We start from the raw sequence: 23,787 nt of genomic DNA on the forward strand, positions 1-23,787 counted from the left end.
GAGCAGAGCCCAGAGAAGAAAGAGAGATCACACAGGTTACATTGTTCTTTCACCATTTTACTTGATCATGTGACAAAACCCACCTGAGACGGTCCACCCTGTACAAGGAGTGACAGCTGGCAGTTAAATGTAAAAACATACCAGCCATTCCCACTGAACTTAAACCTTTATACTTTAAAATACATATATTAAAATTACAATTCTTTTTAAAAAATGTTATTACCTTTGACAAACTTGGTATTATTTTAGATGCAGATGAAGTGGGCTGGGGTGGGAGCTGATGCTGACTCTGCTCCATGAGCTCCAGTGCTGGTCCAGTAGTGGCAGACTGTTGTTCCACAACCCTTGGTGCTTGTCCATTAGAGGCTGTGGCCTGCTTAAGACAACCACAAAAATACAGAGGCTACAATCATTTTTGAACGAGAAAAAACTGTTCAGTAAATTTTATATATATATATATATATATATATATATATATATATATATATATATATATATATATATATATATATATATATATATATATATATATATATATATATAATACAAGTTACTTATTCACATTATTATATATATATATATATATATATATATATATATATATATATATATATATATATATATATATATATATATATATATATATATATATATATATAATACAAGTTACTTATTCACATTATTACCTTTTGAGTGTGAAAACCACACATGCACTTTGCGACCGCTCCGAGCAAGGTCATCTGGCCACGAGACTGCATCGGACATCTTTCAATCTATAAACATTATGACACATTTACTACAGAATACATGCATTTCTAAATTATCAGAATGAATGGCAAATTAATGTATTGTTATTTTCCAGGATGTGTGGGGAGATAAAAAAATTCTGAAATTAGAGAGAAAGAGAGAGTAAAGATTGTATTCTCCTTTAAAAGAACAAGAGAGAAACATCTCACACCTTCAAACCATCCATTGACTTAACATCCCCACTGTCTCAAATCTCTCAATCTCCCAGTGCAAAAAAAAATGTCTTTAATGTAGTTTTTTAATAGACTGACATAAATCTCAAATGCCTGCAACATTATCTACATAAATATCCATAAATAAATAATAATGACATCGAATGAATGATTAGAATTTTTACATGAATCATGGAATTATTTAAAAGGAAGGAATAAATAAATGAATAAAATTAATTAAAAAACCTTGGGTGTACATTATTTTTCTAATAATTCAACGGCCCGTCGTCAATTAGGCTATTCCCTACTTATTCTGTCATGCAAAGGTGACAAAAGCACACTCACCTTTTGATACACGTCATGCCACTTTTTCTGTCGAGGAGCTGGCCTGTTACCCTCATTTGATGGCCAAACTTCTGTGCTGGCAAACTTTTTTAGCCTTGAAATCCAGTCAGCATCCGACATGGCTTTATGGGATTTTTTGCCAGACATTTTTTCTTTTTTTTCGTTTTCTTTTTTTTTTGGGGGGGGGGGGAGGGGGGAAGCGGGGGGCTAGGCTAGGTTAAATCGTTTTGGACAAAACTTGTATTAATAAAAATGATTTTCTTAAAAATAAAGTACACACGGCATATTACATTATGCGTTCTTACCTGTTGTCCGAAAATGCAGTGAAAGTTACCGAAAAATATGTTTCGCGGTCCGCCGTTTAAATTATGCTATCTGATATCCGTGACAGTGATGCTCGACGTCTACTGTACTGAACTATTTGACCTCAGTCACGCCCCCGAGGATTATGTCTTTACTTCGTACACCTTCGGCTCAGTTCGGTAACTTGATTGACACTTGGCTAGCTTCCTGACTTCACCTAGCGGTGAAAAGCGTAAATGTGCCGTCGACATTTCCTTGTACTCTGATTGGTCAAATGTTGAAAATGATAAGAAAATCTTGTACTCTGATTGGTCAAATGTTGAAAATGTTAAGAAAATGTTAAGAATGGCGCTCTCTGATTGGCTGCAAATGTTATAGCACTTCGACGTGATTGGCTGTGGCGTTCAACATTCTTCAACATTAGCCCTATATTGTCGGACTATCCTTCGGCAGCTGGCGTTCAGGTCGCAGTCTCCCCTGGAGGCGTGGGTTCGAATCCCACTTCTGACAAACCCAACCTTTGGCTGTGGGCTCAAGCTAGAGTCTTTAACCCTCTGGCAGGTTTACCCAGAAATGCATTAATGTGGACCAAGCACTGCATTTCTGTTCATGCTAGAATTAACCAAACATTACAGTAACACTGACCTGCATTACATGGACTTTAAAGTAACACTTTAGTGCAATGTATGGGATTATATGGCAATTTTCTTGGAATTTCAAGTCATGCCATTTCATGAAATTGGACATGTGTATAGAATGGAATTCAACGGAATTTTATGGACTACCATGTTGTGATGTTTACCGGAAGAAGAACTAGTTTATGGAAGGCTGTTCGTGTTTTTTTTGGGGGGTGGGGGATGCAATGTGATTCTTGGAGTTTGACTGTGATGTCGTGGACTGAAGTTTTGGGGATGCAGTAGAATTTCATGGCAAGGATTCTTGGAAATTTCTTGGAATGAAATGTCATGGGTTTTGGGGCATGGGGTGGAGTGTCATGGCATAAGATTCAAGGAATGTCATGTAAGACATTACATTAGCATTGACAAGACATGTCATTAGAACGAAAGAATTGTATTAGCCTTAACACAACATTGTAACAACACTGACGCATATTACATGAATATGAGAGTAATACCATTACTGCCTTTGTCCAACATTAGTCCTACAAAGACACTGGATTTCAATTACATTGCACATGAAGAAATGAACAAACGCACAAAAGGGAATACAGAAAGCAGCTCTTTTATTTACACGCTCCCCTGTATCAAGAAGCACCAGACTGCCCCGTGTGAGGCTCGAACTCACGACCTTCAGATTATGAGACTGACGCGCTGCCTAACTGCGCCAACGAGGCACAGGCTGTGACTAGTTGTGAGCGGTGAACCACTAGCTTCTAGACCATCTGCCATACGGTGCAGCTCCAACAGTACTGCTCACCCTTAGCCGTCACGTCAGGATGGCCGAGCGGTCTAAGGCGCTGCGTTCAGGTCGCAGTCTCCCCTGGAGGCGTGGGTTCGAATCCCACTTCTGACAAACCCAACCTTTGGCTGTGGGCTCAAGCTAGAGTCTTTAACCCTCTGGCAGGTTTACCCAGAAATGCATTAATGTGGACCAAGCACTGCATTTCTGTTCATGCTAGAATTAACCAAACATTACAGTAACACTGACCTGCATTACATGGACTTTAAAGTAACACTTTAGTGCAATGTATGGGATTATATGGCAATTTTCTTGGAATTTCAAGTCATGACATTTCATGAAATTGGACATGTGTATAGAATGGAATTCAACGGAATTTCATGGACTACCATGTTGTGATGTTTACCGGAAGAATAACTAGTTTATGGAAGGCTGTTCGTGTTTTTTTGGGGGGTGGGGGATGCAATGTGATTCTTGGAGTTTGACTGTGATGTCTCTCCACACTGTATCAAAAAGCACCAGACTGCCCCGTGTGAGGCTCGAACTCACGACCTACAGATTATGAGACTGACGCGCTGCCTAACTGCGCCAACGAGGCACGGGCTGTGACTAGTTGTGAGCGGTGAACCACTAGCTTCTAGACCATCTGCCATTCGGTGCAGCTCCAACAGTACTGCTCACCCTTAGCCGTCACGTCAGGATGGCCGAGCGGTCTAAGGCGCTGCGTTCAGGTCGCAGTCTCCCCTGGAGGCGTGGGTTTGAATCCCACTTCTGACAAACCCAACCTTTGGCTGTGGGCTCAAGCTAGAGTCTTTAACCCTCTGGCAGGTTTACCCAGAAATGCATTACAGTTTTTTTCAATCGCTAACAAGCGCTTACCCATACTTAAGATACTTTTTCTAAACTCTTAACACAGACTCACACCTACAAAACACAATTGGCCAAATGGTTAATTGTCTTCTCAAAAACACATTTTGTTAAATATATACTAACTCTTCATTTCAAAACAGAAAACATGTTTCTCTGCGCACACACTAACTTTACCAAAACACTGGAAATCTGACTCAAAATAAGATTATTCTGTCAAAGAATAACACTTGTTTTCACTTCACAAGGTACATGCACTCAATCAAAGTACACCAGGTTTCAAAATCCTGGCTATTGTTGACATTACTAAAACTGCATAGACTTTTATGTTTCAGTTTTACAGGTATTTGCATGCAAAACGTGCAATCCACCATTTTACACTAAATTCTTGGTTGGGAACTGTCCACATGTACAGTACTGTTCACATTCATAATCATTCCAGTAAAAAGCAAATCAGTTTTTATACCTTTACTGTTTACTACAGGAGGTACAGTAGAAACACGGTTTGATAGAACAGAAAAAGTTTTACAGTATTGCTTACAGTGAACAAAATTTCCATGAAACACACAAGAGCATTCTGAACAAAAAAACAACAGCAAAAAAACCCATAAAATTACTGTATCTAATCTCTGCGATCTTCAGGGTTAGGCCACATGTTTTCATCAAGATCACATCTGATATCATCCAAGGTGATGCACCTGGGATAAAACTGCTTGGTATGTCGGATCCACCCTTGGAGCCAGCATCCATGGCTTCAAGGAGGGACATCTGGTCATGTGGCTGATGGCCATAAACCTTCCACCTCCACATTACATTTTGTCCAGGTTGATGCCTTTTGGCCAGATTGAATCCTGCCTCATCTATGTATATGAATTCATGAGGGGCCTGTTGGCCTCCAATTCCATAACTCTCAAAACAAAGTTTATGTAAATCATGTCATTTACTGTATACCATACTGTACTGTAACCTATTGCTGTGTAGGTTACCTACTTGCAAAGTGCAAAGCTTATAGAACTGGACATTGAATTGAATATACACTATACCTGGACATATTGTTGTAGCTCCTTGACTCTCTCACTGATATATTGTTTTTGAACTGATATCATTGCAGAAGCAGAGGTTTTTATAAACATTCATATTGTGAAATATTACAGTAGTACAATTTGAAATAACTGATTTCTGTTTAAAAATATGTATGTCATGTAATAAATTGTGTAAAATTTATTCATGTGATGAAAAGCTGAATTTTCAGCATCATTACTCCAGGAAGAAAAGCTTGTTTCTTCATGACATTGTTCAAAAGCAACACATTTTGCTAGCAATCAAAATCACATTTTGCTAAAATCATGAAATTTACAAAAATGGTAAAAGTTTCATGTAAATGGTAAATAAATAAATGCAGTCCATACTGTATCTAAGGTTTGGAATATTGTTTTTGCCATTGTGGGATGTTGTGTGTTAACATTTGTAAATACTACAAAAACAATCCATCATTTTGTTGGGAGGTATAGCTTGTCTGTTAAGAAAATGTAAGCATTGTGGAAATGTGTTCACTGACTGCATATTGTGTGAAAACGACAAGAAATGTGTGAATGGTATGGCCACAAAAGGCTGATGCTGTGCTAATTGTGTTTAGAGTTTTGAAAATGTGACAACTGATTGGACAAACGCTTGTTAGCGACTGAAAAAAACTGTAATGTGGACCAAGCACTGCATTTCTGTTCATGCTAGAATTAACCAAACATTACAGTAACACTGACCTGCATTACATGGACTTTAAAGTAACACTTTAGTGCAATGTATGGGATTATATGGCAATTTTCTTGGAATTTCAAGTCATGACATTTCATGAAATTGGACATGTGTATAGAATGGAATTCAACGGAATTTCATGGACTACCATGTTGTGATGTTTACTGGAAGAAGAACTAGTTTATGGAAGGCTGTTCGTGTTTTTTTGGGGGGTGGGGGATGCAATGTGATTCTTGAAGTTTGACTGTGATGTCGTGGACTGAAGTTTTGGGGATGCAGTAGAATTTCATGGCAAGGATTCTTGGAAATTTCTTGGAATGAAATGTCATGGGTTTTGGGGCATGGGGTGGAGTGTCATGGCATAAGATTCAAGGAATGTCATGTAAGACATTACATTAGCATTGACAAGACATGTCATTAGAACGAAAGAATTGTATTAGCCTTAACACAACATTGTAACAACACTGACGCATATTACATGAATATGAGAGTAATACCATTACTGCCTTTGTCCAACATTAGTCCTACAAAGACACTGGATTTCAATTACATTGCACATGAAGAAATGAACAAACGCACAAAAGGGAATACAGAAAGCAGCTCTTTTATTTACACGCTCCCCTGTATCAAAAAGCACCAGACTGCCCCGTGTGAGGCTCGAACTCACAACCTTCAGATTATGAGACTGACGCGCTGCCTAACTGCGCCAACGAGGCACGGGCTGTGACTAATTGTGAGCGGTGAAGCACTAGCTTCTAGACCATTTGCCATTCGGTGCAGCTCCAACAGTACTCCTCACCCTTAGCCGTCACGTCAGGATGGCCGAGCGGTCTAAGGCGCTGCGTTCAGGTCGCAGTCTCCCCTGGAGGCGTGGGTTCGAATCCCACTTCTGACAAACCCAACCTTTGGCTGTGGGCTCAAGCTAGAGTCTTTAACCCTCTGGCAGGTTTACCCAGAAATGCATTAATGTGGACCAAGCACTGCATTTCTGTTCATGCTAGAATTAACCAAACATTACAGTAACACTGACCTGCATTACATGGACTTTAAAGTAACACTTTAGTGCAATGTATGGGATTATATGGCAATTTTCTTGGAATTTCAAGTCATGACATTTCATGAAATTGGACATGTGTATAGAATGGAATTCAACGGAATTTCATGGACTACCATGTTGTGATGTTTACCGGAAGAAGAACTAGTTTATGGAAGGCTGTTCGTGTTTTTTTGGGGGGTGGGGGATGCAATGTGATTCTTGGAGTTTGACTGTGATGTCGTGGACTGAAGTTTTGGGGATGCAGTAGAATTTCATGGCAAGGATTCTTGGAAATTTCTTGGAATGAAATGTCATGGGTTTTGGGGCATGGGGTGGAGTGTCATGGCATAAGATTCAAGGAATGTCATGTAAGACATTACATTAGCATTGACAAGACATGTCATTAGAACGAAAGAATTGTATTAGCCTTAACACAACATTGTAACAACACTGACGCATATTACATGAATATGAGAGTAATACCATTACTGCCTTTGTCCAACATTAGTCCTACAAAGACACTGGATTTCAATTACATTGCACATGAAGAAATGAACAAACGCACAAAAGGGAATACAGAAAGCAGCTCTTTTATTTACACGCTCCCCTGTATCAAAAAGCACCAGACTGCCCCATGTGAGGCTCGAACTCACGACCTTCAGATTATGAGACTGACGCGCTGCCTAACTGCGCCAACGAGGCACGGGCTGTGACTAGTTGTGAGCGGTGAACCACTAGCTTCTAGACCATCTGCCATTCGGTGAAGCTCCAACAGTACTGCTCACCCTTAGCCGTCACGTCAGGATGGCCGAGCGGTCTAAGGCGCTGCGTTCAGGTCGCAGTCTCCCCTGGAGGCGTGGGTTCGAATCCCACTTCTGACAAACCCGACCTTTGGCTGTGGGCTCAAGCTAGAGTCTTTAACCCTCTGGCAGGTTTACCCAGAAATGCATTAATGTGGACCAAGCACTGCATTTCTGTTCATGCTAGAATTAACCAAACATTACAGTAACACTGACCTGCATTACATGGACTTTAAAGTAACACTTTAGTGCAATGTATGGGATTATATGGCAATTTTCTTGGAATTTCAAGTCATGACATTTCATGAAATTGGACATGTGTATAGAATGGAATTCAACGGAATTTCATGGACTACCATGTTGTGATGTTTACCGGAAGAAGAACTAGTTTATGGAAGGCTGTTCGTGTTTTTTTTGGGGGGTGGGGGATGCAATGTGATTCTTGGAGTTTGACTGTGATGTCCTGGACTGAAGTTTTGGGGATGCAGTAGAATTTCATGGCAAGGATTCTTGGAAATTTCTTGGAATGAAATGTCATGGGTTTTGGGGCATGGGGTGGAGTGTCATGGCATAAGATTCAAGGAATGTCATGTAAGACATTACATTAGCATTGACAAGACATGTCATTAGAACGAAAGAATTGTATTAGCCTTAACACAACATTGTAACAACACTGACGCATATTACATGAATATGAGAGTAATACCATTACTGCCTTTGTCCAACATTAGTCCTACAAAGACACTGGATTTCAATTACATTGCACATGAAGAAATGAACAAACGCACAAAAGGGAATACAGAAAGCAGCTCTTTTATTTACACGCTCCCCTGTATCAAAAAGCACCAGACTGCCCCGTGTGAGGCTCGAACTCACGACCTTCAGATTATGAGACTGACGCGCTGCCTAACTGCGCCAACGAGGCACGGGCTGTGACTAGTTGTGAGCGGTGAACCACTAGCTTCTAGACCATCTGCCATACGGTGCAGCTCCAACAGTACTGCTCACCCTTAGCCGTCACGTCAGGATGGCAGAGCGGTCTAAGGCGCTGCGTTCAGGTCGCAGTCTCCCCTGGAGGCGTGGGTTCGAATCCCACTTCTGACAAACCCAACCTTTGGCTGTGGGCTCAAGCTAGAGTCTTTAACCCTCTGGCAGGTTTACCCAGAAATGCATTAATGTGGACCAAGCACTGCATTTCTGTTCATGCTAGAATTAACCAAACATTACAGTAACACTGACCTGCATTACATGGACTTTAAAGTAACACTTTAGTGCAATGTATGGGATTATATGGCAATTTTCTTGGAATTTCAAGTCATGACATTTCATGAAATTGGACATGTGTATAGAATGGAATTCAACGGAATTTCATGGACTACCATGTTGTGATGTTTACCGGAAGAATAACTAGTTTATGGAAGGCTGTTCGTGTTTTTTTGGGGGGTGGGGGATGCAATGTGATTCTTGGAGTTTGACTGTGATGTCTCTCCACACTGTATCAAAAAGCACCGGACTGCCCCGTGTGAGGCTCAAACTCACGACCTACAGATTATGAGACTGACGCGCTGCCTAACTGCGCCAACGAGGCACGGGCTGTGACTAGTTGTGAGCGGTGAACCACTAGCTTCTAGACCATCTGCCATTCGGTGCAGCTCCAACAGTACTGCTCACCCTTAGCCGTCACGTCAGGATGGCCGAGCGGTCTAAGGCGCTGCGTTCAGGTCGCAGTCTCCCCTGGAGGCGTGGGTTCGAATCCCACTTCTGACAAATCCAACCTTTGGCTGTGGGCTCAAGCTAGAGTCTTTAACCCTCTGGCAGGTTTACCCAGAAATGCATTACAGTTTTTTTCAATCGCTAACAAGCGCTTACCCATACTTAAGATACTTTTTCTAAACTCTTAACACAGACTCACACCTACAAAACACAATTGGCCAAATGGTTAATTGTCTTCTCAAAAACACATTTTGTTAAATATATACTAACTCTTCATTTCAAAACAGAAAACATGTTTCTCTGCGCACACACTAACTTTACCAAAACACTGGAAATCTGACTCAAAATAAGATTATTCTGTCAAAGAATAACACTTGTTTTCACTTCACAAGGTACATGCACTCAATCAAAGTACACCAGGTTTCAAAATCCTGGCTATTGTTGACATTACTAAAACTGCATAGACTTTTATGTTTCAGTTTTACAGGTATTTGCATGCAAAACGTGCAATCCACCATTTTACACTAAATTCTTGGTTGGGAACTGTCCACATGTACAGTACTGTTCACATTCATAATCATTCCAGTAAAAAGCAAATCAGTTTTTATACCTTTACTGTTTACTACAGGAGGTACAGTAGAAACACGGTTTGATAGAACAGAAAAAGTTTTACAGTATTGCTTACAGTGAACAAAATTTCCATGAAACACACAAGAGCATTCTGAACAAAAAAACAACAGCAAAAAAACCCCATAAAATTACTGTATCTAATCTCTGCGATCTTCAGGGTTAGGCCACATGTTTTCATCAAGATCACATCTGATATCATCCAAGGTGATGCACCTGGGATAAAACTGCTTGGTATGTCGGATCCACCCTTGGAGCCAGCATCCATGGCTTCAAGGAGGGACATCTGGTCATGTGGCTGATGGCCATAAACCTTCCACCTCCACATTACATTTTGTCCAGGTTGATGCCTTTTGACCAGATTGAATCCTGCCTCATCTATGTATATGAATTCATGAGGGGCCTGTTGGCCTCCAATTCCATAACTCTCAAAACAAAGTTTATGTAAATCATGTCATTTACTGTATACCATACTGTACTGTAACCTATTGCTGTGTAGGTTACCTACTTGCAAAGTGCAAAGCTTATAGAACTGGACATTGAATTGAATATACACTATACCTGGACATATTGTTGTAGCTCCTTGACTCTCTCACTGATATATTGTTTTTGAACTGATATCATTGCAGAAGCAGAGGTTTTTATAAACTTTCATATTGTGAAATATTACAGTAGTACAATTTGAAATAACTGATTTCTGTTTAAAAATATGTATGTCATGTAATAAATTGTGTAAAATTTATTCATGTGATGAAAAGCTGAATTTTCAGCATCATTACTCCAGGAAGAAAAGCTTGTTTCTTCATGACATTGTTCAAAAGCAACACATTTTGCTAGCAATCAAAATCACATTTTGCTAAAATCATGAAATTTACAAAAATGGTAAAAGTTTCATGTAAATGGTAAATAAATAAATGCAGTCCATACTGTATCTAAGGTTTGGAATATTGTTTTTGCCATTGTGGGATGTTGTGTGTTAACATTTGTAAATACTACAAAAACAATCCATCATTTTGTTGGGAGGTATAGCTTGTCTGTTAAGAAAATGTAAGCATTGTGGAAATGTGTTCACTGACTGCATATTGTGTGAAAACGACAAGAAATGTGTGAATGGTATGGCCACAAAAGGCTGATGCTGTGCTAATTGTGTTTAGAGTTTTGAAAATGTGACAACTGATTGGACAAACGCTTGTTAGCGACTGAAAAAAACTGTAATGTGGACCAAGCACTGCATTTCTGTTCATGCTAGAATTAACCAAACATTACAGTAACACTGACCTGCATTACATGGACTTTAAAGTAACACTTTAGTGCAATGTATGGGATTATATGGCAATTTTCTTGGAATTTCAAGTCATGACATTTCATGAAATTGGACATGTGTATAGAATGGAATTCAACGGAATTTCATGGACTACCATGTTGTGATGTTTACTGGAAGAAGAACTAGTTTATGGAAGGCTGTTCGTGTTTTTTGGGGGGGTGGGGGATGCAATGTGATTCTTGGAGTTTGACTGTGATGTCGTGGACTGAAGTTTTGGGGATGCAGTAGAATTTCATGGCAAGGATTCTTGGAAATTTCTTGGAATGAAATGTCATGGGTTTTGGGGCATGGGGTGGAGTGTCATGGCATAAGATTCAAGGAATGTCATGTAAGACATTACATTAGCATTGACAAGACATGTCATTAGAACGAAAGAATTGTATTAGCCTTAACACAACATTGTAACAACACTGACGCATATTACATGAATATGAGAGTAATACCATTACTGCCTTTGTCCAACATTAGTCCTACAAAGACACTGGATTTCAATTACATTGCACATGAAGAAATGAACAAACGCACAAAAGGGAATACAGAAAGCAGCTCTTTTATTTACACGCTCCCCTGTATCAAAAAGCACCAGACTGCCCCGTGTGAGGCTCGAACTCACAACCTTCAGATTATGAGACTGACGCGCTGCCTAACTGCGCCAACGAGGCATGGGCTGTGACTAATTGTGAGCGGTGAAGCACTAGCTTCTAGACCATCTGCCATTCGGTGCAGCTCCAACAGTACTCCTTGCCTTAGCCGTCACGTCAGGATGGCCGAGCGGTCTAAGGCGCTGCGTTCAGGTCGCAGTCTCCCCTGGAGCCGTGGGTTCGAATCCGACTTCTGACAAACCCAACCATTGGCTGTGCCAGTTTATATAGAATGTATATATAGAATGGCAGGTTTACCCAGAAATGCATTAATGTGCACCAAGCACTGCATTTCTGTTCATGCTAGAATTAACCAAACATTACAGTAACACTGACCTGCATTACATGGACTTTAAAGTAACACTTTAGTGCAATGTATGGGATTATATGGCAATTTTCTTGGAATTTCAAGTCATGACATTTCATGAAATTGGACATGTGTATAGAATGGAATTCAACGGAATTTCATGGACTACCATGTTGTGATGTTTACCGGAAGAAGAACTAGTTTATGGAAGGCTGTTCGTGTTTTTTTGGGGGGTGGGGGATGCAATGTGATTCTTGGAGTTTGACTGTGATGTCGTGGACTGAAGTTTTGGGGATGCAGTAGAATTTCATGGCAAGGATTCTTGGAAATTTCTTGGAATGAAATGTCATGGGTTTTGGGGCATGGGGTGGAGTGTCATGGCATAAGATTCAAGGAATGTCATGTAAGACATTACATTAGCATTGACAAGACATGTCATTAGAACGAAAGAATTGTATTAGCCTTAACACAACATTGTAACAACACTGACGCATATTACATGAATATGAGAGTAATACCATTACTGCCTTTGTCCAACATTAATCCTACAAAAACACTGGATTTCAATTACATTGCACATGAAGAAATGAACAAACGCACAAAAGGGAATACAGAAAGCAGCTCTTTTATTTACACGCTCCCCTGTATCAAAATGCACCAGACTGCCCCGTGTGAGGCTTGAACTCACGACCTTCAGATTATGAGACTGACGCGCTGCCTAACTGCGCCAAGGAGGCACGGGCTGTGACTAGTTGTGAGCGGTGAACCACTAGCTTCTAGACCATCTGCCATTCGGTGCAGCTCCAACAGTACTGCTCACCCTTAGCCGTCACGTCAGGATGGCCGAGCGGTCTAAGGCGCTGCGTTCAGGTCGCAGTCTCCCCTGGAGGCGTGGGTTCGAATCCCACTTCTGACAAACCCAACCTTTGGCTGTGGGCTCAAGCTAGAGTCTTTAACCCTCTGGCAGGTTTACCCAGAAATGCATTAATGTGGACCAAGCACTGCATTTCTGTTCATGCTAGAATTAACCAAACATTACAGTAACACTGACCTGCATTACATGGACTTTAAAGTAACACTTTAGTGCAATGTATGGGATTATATGGCAATTTTCTTGGAATTTCAAGTCATGACATTTCATGAAATTGGACGTGTATAGAATGGAATTCAACGGAATTTCATGGACTACCATGTTGTGATGTTTACCGGAAGAAGAACTAGTTTATGGAAGGCTGTTCGTGTTTTTTTGGGGGGTGGGGGATGCAATGTGATTCTTGGAGTTTGACTGTGATGTCGTGGACTGAAGTTTTGGGGATGCAGTAGAATTTCATGGCAAGGATTCTTGGAAATTTCTTGGAATGAAATGTCATGGGTTTTGGGGCATGGGGTGGAGTGTCATGGCATAAGATTCAAGGAATGTCATGTAAGACATTACATTAGCATTGACAAGACATGTCATTAGAACGAAAGAATTGTATTAGCCTTAACACAACATTGTAACAACACTGACGCATATTACATGAATATGAGAGTAATACCATTACTGCCTTTGTCCAACATTAGTCCTACAAAGACACTGGATTTCAATTACATTGCACATGAAGAAATGAACAAACGCACAAAAGGGAATACAGAAAGCAGCTCTTTTATTTACACGCTCCCCTGTATCAAAAAGCACCAGACTGCCCTGTGTGAGGCTCGAACTCACGACCTTCAGATTATGAGACTGACGCGCTGCCTAACTGCGCCAACGAGGCACGGGCTGTGACTAGTTGTGAGCGGTGAACCACTAGCTTCTAGACCATCTGCCATTCGGTGCAGCTCCAACAGTACTGCTCACCCTTAGCCGTCACGTCAGGATGGCCGAGCGGTCTAAGGCGCTGCGTTCAGGTCGCAGTCTCCCCTGGAGGCGTGGGTTCGAATCCCACTTCTGACAAACCCAACCTTTGGCTGTGGGCTCAAGCTAGAGTCTTTAACCCTCTGGCAGGTTTACCCAGAAATGCATTAATGTGGACCAAGCACTGCATTTCTGTTCATGCTAGAATTAACCAAACATTACAGTAACACTGACCTGCATTACATGGACTTTAAAGTAACACTTTAGTGCAATGTATGGGATTATATGGCAATTTTCTTGGAATTTCAAGTCATGACATTTCATGAAATTGGACATGTGTATAGAATGGAATTCAACGGAATTTCATGGACTACCATGTTGTGATGTTTACCGGAAGAAGAACTAGTTTATGGAAGGCTGTTCGTGTTTTTTTGGGGGGTGGGGGATGCAATGTGATTCTTGGAGTTTGACTGTGATGTCGTGGACTGAAGTTTTGGGGATGCAGTAGAATTTCATGGCAAGGATTCTTGGAAATTTCTTGAAATGAAATGTCATGGGTTTTGGGGCATGGGGTGGAGTGTCATGGCATAAGATTCAAGGAATGTCATGTAAGACATTACATTAGCATTGACAAGACATGTCATTAGAACGAAAGAATTGTATTAGCCTTAACACAACATTGTAACAACACTGACGCATATTACATGAATATGAGAGTAATACCATTACTGCCTTTGTCCAACATTAGTCCTACAAAGACACTGGATTTCAATTACATTGCACATGAAGAAATGAACAAACGCACAAAAGGGAATACAGAAAGCAGCTCTTTTATTTACACGCTCCCCTGTATCAAAAAGCACCAGACTGCCCCGTGTGAGGCTCGAACTCACGACCTTCAGATTATGAGACTGAAGCGCTGCCTAACTGCACCAACGAGGCACGGGCTGTGACTAGTTGTGAGCGGTGAACCACTAGCTTCTAGACCATCTGCCATTCAGTGCAGCTCCAACAGTACTGCTCACCCTTAGCCGTCACGTCAGGATGGCCGAGCGGTCTAAGGCGCTGCGTTCAGGTCGCAGTCTCCCCTGGAGGCGTGGGTTCGAATCCCACTTCTGACAAACCCAACCTTTGGCTGTGGGCTCAAGCTAGAGTCTTTAACCCTCTGGTAGGTTTACCCAGAAATGCATTAATGTGGACCAAGCACTGCATTTCTGTTCATGCTAGAATTAACCAAACATTACAGTAACACTGACCTGCATTACATGGACTTTAAAGTAACACTTTAGTGCAATGTATGGGATTATATGGCAATTTTCTTGGAATTTCAAGTCATGACATTTCATGAAATTGGACATGTGTATAGAATGGAATTCAACGGAATTTCATGGACTACCATGTTGTGATGTTTACCGGAAGAAGAACTAGTTTATGGAAGGCTGTTCGTGTTTTTTTGGGGGGTGGGGGATGCAATGTGATTCTTGGAGTTTGACTGTGATGTCGTGGACTGAAGTTTTGGGGATGCAGTAGAATTTCATGGCAAGGATTCTTGGAAATTTCTTGGAATGAAATGTCATGGGTTTGGGGGCATGGGGTGGAGTGTCATGGCATAAGATTCAAGGAATGTCATGTAAGACATTACATTAGCATTGACAAGACATGTCATTAGAACGAAAGAATTGTATTAGCCTTAACACAACATTGTAACAACACTGACGCATATTACATGAATATGAGAGTAATACCATTACTGCCTTTGTCCAACATTAGTCCTACAAAGACACTGGATTTCAATTACATTGCACATGAAGAAATGAACAAACGCACAAAAGGGAATACAGAAAGCAGCTCTTTTATTTACACGCTCCCCTGTATCAAAAAGCACCAGACTGCCCTGTGTGAGGCTCGAACTCACGACCTTCAGATTATGAGACTGACGCGCTGCCTAACTGCGCCAACGAGGCACGGGCTGTGACTAGTTGTGAGCGGTGAACCACTAGCTTCTAGACCATCTGCCATTCGGTGCAGCTCCAACAGTACTGCTCACCCTTAGCCGTCACGTCAGGATGGCCGAGCGGTCTAAGGCGCTGCGTTCAGGTCGCAGTCTCCCCTGGAGGCGTGGGTTCGAATCCCACTTCTGACAAACCCAACCTTTGGCTGTGGGCTCAAGCTAGAGTCTTTAACCCTCTGGCAGGTTTACCCAGAAATGCATTAATGTGGACCAAGCACTGCATTTCTGTTCATGCTAGAATTAACCAAACATTACAGTAACACTGACCTGCATTACATGGACTTTAAAGTAACACTTTAGTGCAATGTATGGGATTATATGGCAATTTTCTTGGAATTTCAAGTCATGACATTTCATGAAATTGGACATGTGTATAGAATGGAATTCAACGGAATTTCATGGACTACCATGTTGTGATGTTTACCGGAAGAAGAACTAGTTTATGGAAGGCTGTTCGTGTTTTTTTTGGGGGTGGGGGATGCAATGTGATTCTTGGAGTTTGACTGTGATGTCGTGGACTGAAGTTTTGGGGATGCAGTAGAATTTCATGGCAAGGATTCTTGGAAATTTCTTGAAAAGAAATGTCATGGGTTTTGGGGCATGGGGTGGAGTGTCATGGCATAAGATTCAAGGAATGTCATGTAAGACATTACATTAGCATTGACAAGACATGTCATTAGAACGAAAGAATTGTATTAGCCTTAACACAACATTGTAACAACACTGACGCATATTACATGAATATGAGAGTAATACCATTACTGCCTTTGTCCAACATTAGTCCTACAAAGACACTGGATTTCAATTACATTGCACATGAAGAAATGAACAAACGCACAAAAGGGAATACAGAAAGCAGCTCTTTTATTTACACGCTCCCCTGTATCAAAAAGCACCAGACTGCCCCGTGTGAGGCTCGAACTCACGAACTTCAGATTATGAGACTGAAGCGCTGCCTAACTGCACCAACGAGGCACGGGCTGTGACTAGTTGTGAGCGGTGAACCACTAGCTTCTAGACCATCTGCCATTCGGTGCACCTCCAACAGTACTGCTCACCCTTAGCCGTCACGTCAGGATGGCCGAGCGGTCTAAGGCGCTGCGTTCAGGTCGCAGTCTCCCCTGGAGGCGTGGGTTCGAATCCCACTTCTGACAAACCCAACCTTTGGCTGTGGGCTCAAGCTAGAGTCTTTAACCCTCTGGTAGGTTTACCCAGAAATGCATTAATGTGGACCAAGCACTGCATTTCTGTTCATGCTAGAATTAACCAAACATTACAGTAACACTGACCTGCATTACATGGACTTTAAAGTAACACTTTAGTGCAATGTATGGGATTATATGGCAATTTTCTTGGAATTTCAAGTCATGACATTTCATGAAATTGGACATGTGTATAGAATGGAATTCAACGGAATTTCATGGACTACCATGTTGTGATGTTTACCGGAAGAAGAACTAGTTTATGGAAGGCTGTTCGTGTTTTTTTGGGGGGTGGGGGATGCAATGTGATTCTTGGAGTTTGACTGTGATGTCGTGGACTGAAGTTTTGGGGATGCAGTAGAATTTCATGGCAAGGATTCTTGGAAATTTCTTGGAATGAAATGTCATGGGTTTGGGGGCATGGGGTGGAGTGTCATGGCATAAGATTCAAGGAATGTCATGTAAGACATTACATTAGCATTGACAAGACATGTCATTAGAACGAAAGAATTGTATTAGCCTTAACACAACATTGTAACAACACTGACGCATAATACATGAATATGAGAGTAATACCATTACTGCCTTTGTCCAACATTAGTCCTACAAAGACACTGAATTTCAATTACATTGCACATGAAGAAATGAACAAACGCACAAAAGGGAATACAGAAAGCAGCTCTTTTATTTACACGCTCCCCTGTATCAAAAAGCACCAGACTGCCCCGTGTGAGGCTCGAACTCACGACCTTCAGATTATGAGACTGACGCGCTGCCTAACTGCGCCAACGAGGCACGGGCTGTGAGTAGTTGTGAGCGGTGAACCACTAGCTTCTAGACCATCTGCCATTCGGTGCAGCTCCAACAGTACTGCTCACCCTTAGCCGTCACGTCAGGATGGCCGAGCGGTCTAAGGCGCTGCGTTCAGGTCGCAGTCTCCCCTGGAGGCGTGGGTTCGAATCCCACTTCTGACAAACCCAACCTTTGGCTGTGGGCTCAAGCAAGAGTCTTTAACTCTCTGGCAGGTTTACCCAGAAATGCATTAATGTGCACCAAGCACTGCATTTCTGTTCATGCTAGAATTAACCAAACATTACAGTAACACTGACCTGCATTACATGGACTTTAAAGTAACACTTTAGTGCAATGTATGGGATTATATGGCATTTTTCTTGGAATTTCAAGTCATGACATTTCATGAAATTGGACATGTGTATAGAATGGAATTCAACGGAATTTCATGGACTACCATGTTGTGATGTTTACCGGAAGAAGAACTAGTTTATGGAAGGCTGTTCGTGTTTTTTTGGGGGGTGGGGGATGCAATGTGATTCTTGGAGTTTGACTGTGATGTCGTGGACTGAAGTTTTGGGGATGCAGTAGAATTTCATGGCAAGGATTCTTGGAAATTTCTTGGAATGAAATGTCATGGGTTTTGGGGCATGGGGTGGAGTGTCATGGCATAAGATTCAAGGAATGTCATGTAAGACATTACATTAGCATTGACAAGACATGTCATTAGAACGAAAGAATTGTATTAGCCTTAACACAACATTGTAACAACACTGACGCATATTACATGAATATGAGAGTAATACCATTACTGCCTTTGTCCAACATTAGTCCTACAAAGACACTGGATTTCAATTACATTGCACATGAAGAAATGAACAAACGCACAAAAGGGAATACAGAAAGCAGCTCTTTTATTTACACGCTCCCCTGTATCAAAAAGCACCAGACTGCCCCGTGTGAGGCTCGAACTCACGACCTTCAGATTATGAGACTGACGCACTGCCTAACTGCGCCAACGAGGCACGGGCTGTGACTAGTTGTGAGCGGTGAACCACTAGCTTCTAGACCATCTGCCATTCGGTGCAGCTCCAACAGTACTGCTCACCCTTAGCCGTCACGTCAGGATGGCCGAGCGGTCTAAGGCGCTGCGTTCAGGTCGCAGTCTCCCCTGGAGGCGTGGGTTCGAATCCCACTTCTGACAAACCCAACCTTTGGCTGTGGGCTCAAGCTAGAGTCTTTAACCCTCTGGCAGGTTTACCCAGAAATGCATTAATGTGGACCAAGCACTGCATTTCTGTTAATGCTAGAATTAACCAAACATTACAGTAACACTGACCTGCATTACATGGACTTTAAAGTAACACTTTAGTGCAATGTATGGGATTATATGGCAATTTTCTTGGAATTTCAAGTCATGACATTTCATGAAATTGGACATGTGTATAGAATGGAATTCAACGGAATTTCATGGACTACCATGTTGTGATGTTTACCGGAAGAAGAACTAGTTTATGGAAGGCTGTTCGTGTTTTTTTGGGGGGTGGGGGATGCAATGTGATTCTTGGAGTTTGACTGTGATGTCGTGGACTGAAGTTTTGGGGATGCAGTAGAATTTCATGGCAAGGATTCTTGGAAATTTCTTGGAATGAAATGTCATGGGTTTTGGGGCATGGGGTGGAGTGTCATGGCATAAGATTCAAGGAATGTCATGTAAGACATTACATTAGCATTGACAAGACATGTCATTAGAACGAAAGAATTGTATTAGCCTTAACACAACATTGTAACAACACTGACGCATATTACATGAATATGAGAGTAATACCATTACTGCCTTTGTCCAACATTAATCCTACAAAAACACTGGATTTCAATTACATTGCACATGAAGAAATGAACAAACGCACAAAAGGGAATACAGAAAGCAGCTCTTTTATTTACACGCTCCCCTGTATCAAAAAGCACCAGACTGCCCCGTGTGAGGCTCGAACTCACGACCTTCAGATTATGAGACTGACGCGCTGCCTAACTGCGCCAACGAGGCACGGGCTGTGAGTAGTTGTGAGCGGTGAACCACTAGCTTCTAGACCATCTGCCATTCGGTGCAGCTCCAACAGTACTGCTCACCCTTAGCCGTCACGTAAGGATGGCCGAGCGGTCTAAGGCGCTGCGTTCAGGTCGCAGTCTCCCCTGGAGGCGTGGGTTCGAATCCCACTTCTGACAAACCCAACCTTTGGCTGTGGGCTCAAGCAAGAGTCTTTAACTCTCTGGCAGGTTTACCCAGAAATGCATTAATGTGCACCAAGCACTGCATTTCTGTTCATGCTAGAATTAACCAAACATTACAGTAACACTGACCTGCATTACATGGACTTTAAAGTAACACTTTAGTGCAATGTATGGGATTATATGGCATTTTTCTTGGAATTTCAAGTCCTGACATTTCATGAAATTGGACATGTGTATAGAATGGAATTCAACGGAATTTCATGGACTACCATGTTGTGATGTTTACCGGAAGAAGAACTAGTTTATGGAAGGCTGTTCGTGTTTTTTTGGGGGGTGGGGGATGCAATGTGATTCTTGGAGTTTGACTGTGATGTCGTGGACTGAAGTTTTGGGGATGCAGTAGAATTTCATGGCAAGGATTCTTGGAAATTTCTTGGAATGAAATGTCATGGGTTTTGGGGCATGGGGTGGAGTGTCATGGCATAAGATTCAAGGAATGTCATGTAAGACATTACATTAGCATTGACAAGACATGTCATTAGAACGAAAGAATTGTATTAGCCTTAACACAACATTGTAACAACACTGACGCATATTACATGAATATGAGAGTAATACCATTACTGCCTTTGTCCAACATTAGTCCTACAAAGACACTGGATTTCAATTACATTGCACATGAAGAAATGAACAAACGCACAAAAGGGAATACAGAAAGCAGCTCTTTTATTTACACGCTCCCCTGTATCAAAAAGCACCAGACTGCCCCGTGTGAGGCTCGAACTCACGACCTTCAGATTATGAGACTGACGCGCTGCCTAACTGCGCCAACGAGGCACGGGCTGTGACTAGTTGTGAGCGGTGAACCACTAGCTTCTAGACCATCTGCCATTCGGTGCAGCTCCAACAGTACTGCTCACCCTTAGCCGTCACGTCAGGATGGCCGAGCGGTCTAAGGCGCTGCGTTCAGGTCGCAGTCTCCCCTGGAGGCGTGGGTTCGAATCCCACTTCTGACAAACCCAACCTTTGGCTGTGGGCTCAAGCTAGAGTCTTTAACCCTCTGGCAGGTTTACCCAGAAATGCATTAATGTGGACCAAGCACTGCATTTCTGTTCATGCTAGAATTAACCAAACATTACAGTAACACTGACCTGCATTACATGGACTTTAAAGTAACACTTTAGTGCAATGTATGGGATTATATGGCAATTTTCTTGGAATTTCAAGTCATGACATTTCATGAAATTGGACATGTGTATAGAATGGAATTCAACGGAATTTCATGGACTACCATGTTGTGATGTTTACCGGAAGAAGAACTAGTTTATGGAAGGCTGTTCGTGTTTTTTTGGGGGGTGGGGGATGCAATGTGATTCTTGGAGTTTGACTGTGATGTCGTGGACTGAAGTTTTGGGGATGCAGTAGAATTTCATGGCAAGGATTCTTGGAAATTTCTTGGAATGAAATGTCATGGGTTTTGGGGCATGGGGTGGAGTGTCATGGCATAAGATTCAAGGAATGTCATGTAAGACATTACATTAGCATTGACAAGACATGTCATTAGAACGAAAGAATTGTATTAGCCTTAACACAACATTGTAACAACACTGACGCATATTACATGAATATGAGAGTAATACCATTACTGCCTTTGTCCAACATTAATCCTACAAAACACTGGATTTCAATTACATTGCACATGAAGAAATGAACAAACGCACAAAAGGGAATACAGAAAGCAGCTCTTTTATTTACACGCTCCCCTGTATCAAAAAGCACCAGACTGCCCCGTGTGAGGCTCGAACTCACGACCTTCAGATTATGAGACTGACGCGCTGCCTAACTGCGCCAACGAGGCACGGGCTGTGACTAGTTGTGAGCGGTGAACCACTAGCTTCTAGACCATCTGCCATTCGGTGCAGCTCCAACAGTACTGCTCACCCTTAGCCGTCGCGTCAGGATGGCCGAGCGGTCTAAGGCGCTGCGTTCAGGTCGCAGTCTCCCCTGGAGGCGTGGGTTCGAATCCCACTTCTGACAAACCCAACCTTTGGCTGTGGGCTCAAGCTAGAGTCTTTAACCCTCTGGCAGGTTTACCCAGAAATGCATTAATGTGGACCAAGCACTGCATTTCTGTTCATGCTAGAATTAACCAAACATTACAGTAACACTGACCTGCATTACATGGACTTTAAAGTAACACTTTAGTGCAATGTATGGGATTATATGGCAATTTTCTTGGAATTTCAAGTCATGACATTTCATGAAATTGGACATGTGTATAGAATGGAATTCAACGGAATTTCATGGACTACCATGTTGTGATGTTTACCGGAAGAAGAACTAGTTTATGGAAGGCTGTTCGTGTTTTTTTGGGGGGTGGGGGATGCAATGTGATTCTTGGAGTTTGACTGTGATGTCGTGGACTGAAGTTTTGGGGATGCAGTAGAATTTCATGGCAAGGATTCTTGGAAATTTCTTGGAATGAAATGTCATGGGTTTTGGGGCATTGGGTGGAGTGTCATGGCATAAGATTCAAGGAATGTCATGTAAGACATTACATTAGCATTGACAAGACATGTCATTAGAACGAAAGAATTGTATTAGCCTTAACACAACATTGTAACAACACTGACGCATATTACATGAATATGAGAGTAATACCATTACTGCCTTTGTCCAACATTAGTCCTACAAAGACACTGGATTTCAATTACATTGCACATGAAGAAATGAACAAACGCACAAAAGGGAATACAGAAAGCAGCTCTTTTATTTACACGCTCCCCTGTATCAAAAAGCACCAGACTGCCCCGTGTGAGGCTCGAACTCACGACCTTCAGATTATGAGACTGACGCGCTGCCTAACTGCCCCAACGAGGCACGGGCTGTGACTAGTTGTGAGCGGTGAACCACTAGCTTCTAGACCATCTGCCATTCGATGCAGCTCCAACAGTACTGCTCACCCTTAGCCGTCACGTCAGGATGGCCGAGCGGTCTAAGGCGCTGCGTTCAGGTCGCAGTCTCCCCTGGAGGCGTGGGTTTGAATCCCACTTCTGAAAAACCCAACCTTTGGCTGTGGGCTCAAGCTAGAGTCTTTAACCCTCTGGCAGGTTTACCCAGAAATGCATTAATGTGGACCAAGCACTGCATTTCTGTTCATGCTAGAATTAACCAAACATTACAGTAACACTGACCTGCATTACATGGACTTTAAAGTAACACTTTAGTGCAATGTATGGGATTATATGGCAATTTTCTTGGAATTTCAAGTCATGACATTTCATGAAATTGGACATGTGTATAGAATGGAATTCAACGGAATTTCATGGACTACCATGTTGTGATGTTTACCGGAAGAAGAACTAGTTTATGGAAGGCTGTTCATGTTTTTTGGGGGGGTGGGGGATGCAATGTGATTCTTGGAGTTTGACTGTGATGTCGTGGACTGAAGTTTTGGGGATGCAGTAGAATTTCATGGCAAGGATTCTTGGAAATTTCTTGGAATGAAATGTCATGGGTTTTGGGGCATGGGGTGGAGTGTCATGGCATAAGATTCAAGGAATGTCATGTAAGACATTACATTAGCATTGACAAGACATGTCATTAGAACGAAAGAATTG

The sequence above is a fragment of the Scardinius erythrophthalmus genome, assembly GCF_964197995.2.
Source record: "Scardinius erythrophthalmus genome assembly, chromosome: 4".
NCBI classification, from domain to species: domain Eukaryota; kingdom Metazoa; phylum Chordata; class Actinopteri; order Cypriniformes; family Leuciscidae; genus Scardinius; species Scardinius erythrophthalmus.